The 7,210-nt window shown below is 54.7% G+C and overlaps 1 protein-coding gene across 1 annotated transcript in view; it reads left to right on the forward strand.

The window, feature by feature from the left end:
• The window catches only part of KIAA0232 (KIAA0232 ortholog), a 48,844-nt gene that overhangs the window by 22,933 nt on the left and 18,701 nt on the right, over nt 1–7,210 (forward strand).

A 7,210-nucleotide genomic window follows, 5' to 3' on the forward strand; every position in this document is an offset into this window, starting at 1 on the left:
GTGTCCCCAGATGGTACGTGGGTCTCTGTGTCCCCAGATGGTGTGTGGGTCTCTGTGTCCCCAGATGGTACGTGGGTCTCTGTGTCCCCAGATGGCGTGTGGGTCTCTGTGTCCCCAGATGGCGTGTGGGTCTCTCTGTCCCCAGATGGCGTGTGGGTCTCTGTGTCCCCAGATGGCGTGTGGGTCTCTGTGTCTCCAGATGGTGTGTGGGTCTCTCTGTCCCCAGATGGTGTGTGGGTCTATGTGTCCCCAGAAGGTACATGGGTCTCTGTGTCCCCAGATGGCGTGTGGGTCTCTCTGTCCCCAGATGGCGTGTGGGTCTATGTGTCCCCAGATGGCGTGTGGGTCTCTGTGTCTCCCTGGATGGCGTGCGGGGCTCTGGGACGCGGGGATGGCGTGTGGGGCTCTGGGGTGGGCAGATGGCGCACAGGTCTCTGGGGTGCATGGATGGCACTCAGGTCTCTGTGTCCCTGGATGGTGTGTGGGGCTCTGGGATACACGGATGTCGGCTGTCTGGGTCCTTGTCTTCTGACCTGTTGTATGTTTGCTTTGGTTACAGTTAGTGAGGGACTGCTGAACAGGAAAGACTGCTGGGACTCAGGCTGCCAGGGCTGAGACCCTCCCCAAATCCAACCTTGGATTAAGCGATAGGCTCCTGAGGTGTCATGTTTCTGTTCCAGTGGACAGGCCAGACAGCCTCAGCCCTCCTCCCCTCACCTGGCGATAGATAGACAGCGGAATGTTGACCATCACCACCGTTGTCTGAAATGCTCATGATGACTTGGTCCTGTTTTCTCCAGCCCTGACATGCGGGGGCTTTATAGTGTGTGTTTAGTTTTTCATCTTTACTTGTAATTCAGACTTTTTAAACTGAGCCACTTAAAACGGAATCATGACTAGTATTTTGTCTTCCTTTTTGGGATGTAGCTAGGAGATTGGAGACTTAATGAGGCCCTGTGTGGGAGCCCTGCTTCCTTCGGGTCCTTTTAAAGGAGCAGGGCTTGCCCTTCACTGACCAGATCTGGGTCATTGAGGGTGTAAAGGCTGGGGGTTCGAGCCCAGGTGTGGGGCCTCACTGCTTCATTGGCAGGCAGACAGAGCAGGCGTGCAGGCTTGAGTTGTGACCCCAGTGCGAGGCCTCATGTCCATCTCTGAGGCTGACACCATATCCATCAGTATTTTGTTTGCACACTGGCTTCTGACCTTAACTCATGCTGAGTTGTGATGCCCTTATGTGAGTACTGAGGACATGCTGTGTGACAGATGCTTTGGGTGCTTTACATGCATTGTGACGGGACGTTACCCCGCCAGGCCAGGCTCCCAAGATGCCTGTAGTGACTGAGAAGCTGAGGGTGTGTGGCCCTGGATGCATGGGCCTTATCTCCTGTGTATGGTTGGAGCTGGGGGCACTTACGGAAAGTCATGGGCCATTGTTGGACTTGGGCCTTTTCTCTGAAGACATTGTGAGCAGAAGAGTGCTGTCTTGGGTGTTGGGTGTTGGTCACAGTAGCTGGTGGGTTGAGGCTGAACAGAGGGGGACAGAGGACAGAGGCTGAGAGACCAGTTAAGAAGCTGTGACCATCTACAAAGCCTGGGGCAGGTCTGGGCCTGCTGGGACCCCTGCCCAAGGTGAGTCAGGGTCCTTTCCTTGTAGACGAGCCGACACCCAGAAAGGTCAAGTTACTTGTCCTGCTTCCCCAGCCCACGTGTGTGACAAGCCTGGGTCGAGTTCTCTGCATTGTGTCCCTGCCAGTAGGACGGGCCAGAGACCTTCTGTCGGTCTTCTTTGATTGATGGCAGTGGTGACCATTGCTGTAGCAGCTCGGTGTCTCTCTCCGGCGTTCCTGGTACACGCGCTGCCCACCCCTTCCTCCCTGGAACGTGAGCAGTCCTGGGCTGTGCTTCTCTCCACCTCCACTCACGTTTCTAGATGCAAGAGCTGCAGCAGGTGGTGCCTCACGGGGATGGTGGTGTGTGCCTTAGGCCTGAGGCCCACAGAATGAGAAAATTGATTGCTTTTTGGCAGGAGGCTTGCTGATGGAGTGGGGTGCACCTTGGTGTACCTATTGGCACATTTTTTGGTAACATTTTTAAGCAGATCAGAGGCCAGGCAGAGAGGCTAAGGGCCAGAGAGGCATCTCTGAGGGCAACTTCCTGATCGAAGAATTGTATCCTGAGTGCTTTCCTGAACCTGAATTGTAGCATGTCACTTCCCTAATAAACACTATAATCTTGAGTATTGTCTGAGTTGTGTGTGGCCATTGCAACGAATTAGCAAATCCAGTAGAGAAGTAGTGAGTGCCGTGGGAGGGACAGTTGGTGTCAGAATTGGTAAAGGCTAGAGGGTGGTGGTATGTCTGACTTCATAAGAATAAGCCTTGGGCTGCTGATGGTGATTCTCTCTTCCTCTTGTGAGATTAGAGGAGGTCAGAAGATGTCATCCCCGTGCCCTTTTTGCAGACAGAGTCCAGCACTCATCTGTCAGTTTGTCATACTGTGGTGGCTGCATCTTGCTGTGAGACTAAAGGCTGTACCATCAGTGTTTCAAACAACCACCAGGATCACCCACAGTGGAGAGGTTTCAGCAGAGCTTCCAGATACTGGGAAGAAGGAAGGGCCACCCACCTCTGAAAAAACTGGTTACTGAAAACCTTATGAATGGCAGTGAAACACTCTCTGATGTATTACTGGAAAACTCTTGACTAGCCCTGAGACATTGTCTGATACAGTCAGTGCTGGAAAATGAGCCCCTCAGGTCAGAAAATCAAAAAACCAAACTCACTGCCATCGAGTTGGCTCCAACTCATAGCAACCCCTCCTTGGGTTTCTGAGGTGGTATCTCTATGCAAATAGATTGCTCAGTCTTCCTTCTGAGGAATGGCTGGTGGGTTTGAACCACCAGCCTTCTGGTTAGCAGTCAAATGCCTTAGGCACTGTGCCACCAGAGTTCTTCCTTAGGTCAGAAGGCACTCAAAATAGAACTGCGGAAGAGTGGCTTCCTTAAAGTAGAGTTGACCTTGATGATGTGGGTGGAGTAAAGCTGATGGGACCTTCACTTGTTGACGGGGCATGACTCAAAATGGGAAGAAACAGCTGCAAACTTCGTTAATAATCAGAACACGGAACGTACAAAGTATGGATCAGAGAAAACGAAGTTGTCAGAAACGAAATGGAACACACAAAGATCAATCATCTATGCACGTGAAAGCAGGACAGTGAATAAGGAAGATCGAAGAAGAGCTGATGCTTTTGAGTTGCGATGCTGGTGAAGAGTGCTGAGACTACCACGGACTGTCAGAAGAAGGACCACCACATCTGCCCTGGAAGAAGTGCAGCCGGGTGCTCCTTAGAAGCGGGAATGGCCAGACTTCGGCTCACCTGCTTTGGTCATGTTGTCAGGAGGAGCATGCCCTGGAGCAGGGTATTGTGGTAGAGCGAAGAAGGGTCAGCACCCCTCAGTGGGATGGATTGACACAGTGGCTGCAGTGATGGGCTCAAGCACAGTAAGGACTGTGGGGCTGGCACGGGACGGGCAGGGTTTTGTTCTCTTGTGCGTGGGGTTGCTTTGAGTTGGAGCCAACTCGACAGCACCTGCCCACAACATAGGACAGAGTAGAACTGCCCCTAGGGTTTCCGACTCTGTCTTTTCTGAAGCCAGTTGCCACGTTTCTCCTTCAGAGTGGCTGGTGGGTTTGAACTGCCAGCCTTCTCAGTAGCAGTGAAATGACTAATCGCTGTGCCACGAGGCTCTTCAGAGCTGGTGGAAGTTGTAATGAGGTAATCCCATAGAAGGTGGGACAAAAAGACAAGGAGAAGGTGGCTCGAAGCGAAAGGACACAAGGAAGCAGCTGTGGAATCTGGTACCTGGCTGACAGGAAGTAACTCCCTGAGTGTGCCCACTGTGCAGATGTGTGCATGGAGACATGGACCTCAGATGGGGCCACGGAACTCATCTGTGCAGACTCAACCCCAGACCTTTCAAGCTCTTTTGTGGTGCAGTGCCTAAGGCATTTGACTGCAAATCAGAAGGTTGGTGGTTCAAACCCACCAACTGGTCCTTGGAAGGAAGATGGAGTAATCTACTTCTGTACAGATGGAACGCCTTGGAAACCCAGTGGGGGGTCACTCTGAGTCAGAACTAACTTGATGGCAGTAGGTTTGTTTTCTGTTTTGTTCTGGACAGCTCGGTGCCCATGGGCGGGACGGACAGCTCAGTGCTGCTAGGCATGGCAGGGCTCGTGACCACAGGGCCAGCGTACTGCCCAGCCCCCTTGAGGTCTCTGTGAAAGACTCACCTTAGAGGTGAGGGGCGAGTGAGAGGAGGAGGGCCAAGAGGAGGGCCATGGTTGAGCAGGGGGGAGGCGGAGGGGGAGGGAGCAGCCTTGGAGGGTGGGCGGGGCTGACAGGGACAGTTAAGACTCCTCTGAGCACGAGGTCCCCTCTATAGCAGGGTCTGGCCCAGTTCCAGGTGTTGTGATGGGGGGGGGGGTGGCAGCAGCAAGGAGCAGGTGGCAGAACCATCATTCTTCCTGGTCCCACCTCAGACCTAGATCCCAGCAACATGAGCGGCGCTGTGGATGAGTCCGGGGCACATGCTCATTGATGCACCTGCTGGGTGGGTGCTCGGGCTCCAGCGCCAACAGGGCTGCTCACACACGCTTCACTGTGGGCTGTAACAGTACATTGTGACCAATCCTTGGCTTGACTTGTGGTGTGCAGCAAGTAAGCCCGGCCATCCTAGGCAGTGGCTGCAACCATGGCTTCATGTTCGAGGCCTGCCGGGGCCAGAGGCCAAGCTGCTGCTGGCACCCTGCATCGTCTCAGCCTCGCATGTAGAGCAAGCGTGTTATCCATTCTGTATGTGTGTGCAGGTGCATGTAAACATACACGTACACACATGCATGGACACAAGTGCACATGCACTTCTGGCCTGGTAGCTGAATGGTACTGTGTGTGTGTGGATATGCGTATACACGTATATGTACACACATGCATAGACATGAGTGCACTCACACTTCTGGCCTGACTGCTGAATCGTACTCTGTGTGTGTACATATGTGTACACATATATGTACACATGTGCGTAGACATGAATGCACAGTCAACTTCTGGCCCAACAGCTGAATGGTACTCTGTGGGTATGGGTGTGTGGGGGCAGGCGTGTACATGTATATGTACACACATGCATAGACACAAGTGCACACGTGCTTCTAGACTGCTGAATAGTACTCTGTGTGCAGACATGTGTATACATGTATATGTACACATGCATAGACACAAGTGCACATGCATTTCTGGCCCAATAGCCGAATGGTACTGTGTGTGTGTGGACATGTATATACACATACATGTCCACACATACATAGACACAAGTGCACACACACTTCTAGCCCAATAGCTGAATGGTATTGTGTGTGTGTGTGTGTGTGTGGACATGTGTATGCACGTATATGTCCACACACGCATGGACACAGATGCACATGCACTTCTAGCCTAACAGCTGAATGGTCTCTGTGTGTGTGTGTGGTATGCATGTACGTGTATATGTACACACAGGCATAGATGTAAGTGCACATGCACTTCTAGCCTGACTGCTGGATAGTACTGTGTGTGGCAGGAACTCTGAGACAAGCATGGGTGGCAGCATCTGGGCCAGCCTGTGGTGGACACTCGGGCGCTGGGGCAGTGGCAGCCGGTGTCCTGGAGGACTCAGCAGAGAAGTCCCCAGAGGCTGGTGTTGTCTCGGAGCCCTGCACTCGGTGTACGGCCACGGCTGGCGGTATCAGCTGACCTGGTGTGGGTTTCCTGGTCAGAGGGAATGGCGCGCAGTTGCCGGCCGGGTCTACCCCTGCACACTGTGGTAAGCCACCACCTGCGTGTGGGAGCGTGTGGTCAGAGCTGGTCGTGGCTGATTCTGCCGAGGTCCGTAGGAGTGGTCCTAGGGAGGGACGCCTCGCCTGGCTTGTCCCCGTTCTCCCAGGGCCGTCTCCCGGGAGTGCTGTGAGAGGGTGGCCTGGAAAGTCAGTGTGGAGCTCGTGGCCGGCTGTCGCCGGCGTCCCTGCCTGCTGCTGTCCACGCTGCGCCTCTGGGTCCCTGGTTGAGGCGGCTGCAGTTCTGTGCTGAGTCATCCCAGGCGCTGAAATGGCTGCAGTCTATTTTTAGCCCTCGAGGCCCAGGAGGGCAGGACCGGCGAGGGCCCCGCCCGGCTGGGCTGTTCTGCTGCGGCTGCTGGCCGGCTCGGCTCCCTCGCACAGGACCACAGGATGGGCCGAGTGTCCCGCCTGGCTGGGCTGCTTGTGTGGCTGCCCACGTACAGCACCACGGCCACTGAGTAAACCTAAGTTGCTAAGCTGTGTGTTTGTTCACTTTTGTGTCCGTCGTCAAAGCTGTCATCTGAGGGAACAGAAAGAGCAGAGACTGTTAGGCCGCGCCTGTCCTGTGGCTGACGCTGACCTTCCTCTGCATCCGACTCCTCTCGGGCTGGGGGGCAGCACCCTCTTGCACGCTCTCCCTGTGGCTGCCCCTCTGCTGTGTGGAGGGCTAGACACCACCGGCAGGGCTCCTTGCAGTCCTGACGGCTGAGTGCGGTGCCGGCCCATCCTGGGCGCTGTTGGCTTTAGTGGAGACAGGCCTTCTTTTCTTTGGACCGGGCTCCTGGGGGCCAGCGGGAGGACTTATGTCTTTGGATCAGGCCCGGTCCAAGGCCTTGTTCACATAGGTGTTTGATAATATTTTGGTGGGGACCAGTTTTCTCGTGTTCTCACTTCCTTATTGGTCACGCGTTTACTGTGGAGCAGGGAGGCTTGAAATCTGTGCCGGTGGGAACCGACATGTGCCTTGTCCCGTGCCGAGCCCCGATATGGAGCCTCTGGTGTCACGTGTCTCCTGTGGAGTGGGGGTGGGCACTGACGTGTGTCTCGTCCTGTGCAGAGTTCCGGCATCGAGCCTCTGGTGTCACGTGTCTCCTGTGGAGTGAGGGTGGGAACTGACGTGTGTCTTGTCCCGTGCAGAGTCCCAGCATCGAGCCTCTGGTGTCACGTGTCTCCTGTGGAGTGGGGGTGGGCACTGACGTGTCTTGTCCCGTGCAGAGTTCCAGCATCGAGTCTCTAGTGTCACGTGTCTCCTGTGGAGTGAGGGTGGGCACTGACATGTGTCTTGTCCCGTGCAGAGTTCCAGCATCGAGTCTCTAGTGTCTCGTGTCTCCTGTGGA

This window comes from Orycteropus afer, unplaced genomic scaffold (assembly GCF_000298275.1).
Source record: "Orycteropus afer afer isolate SDZICR_OR568_19922 unplaced genomic scaffold, OryAfe1.0 scaffold00605, whole genome shotgun sequence".
NCBI lineage: Eukaryota > Metazoa > Chordata > Mammalia > Tubulidentata > Orycteropodidae > Orycteropus > Orycteropus afer.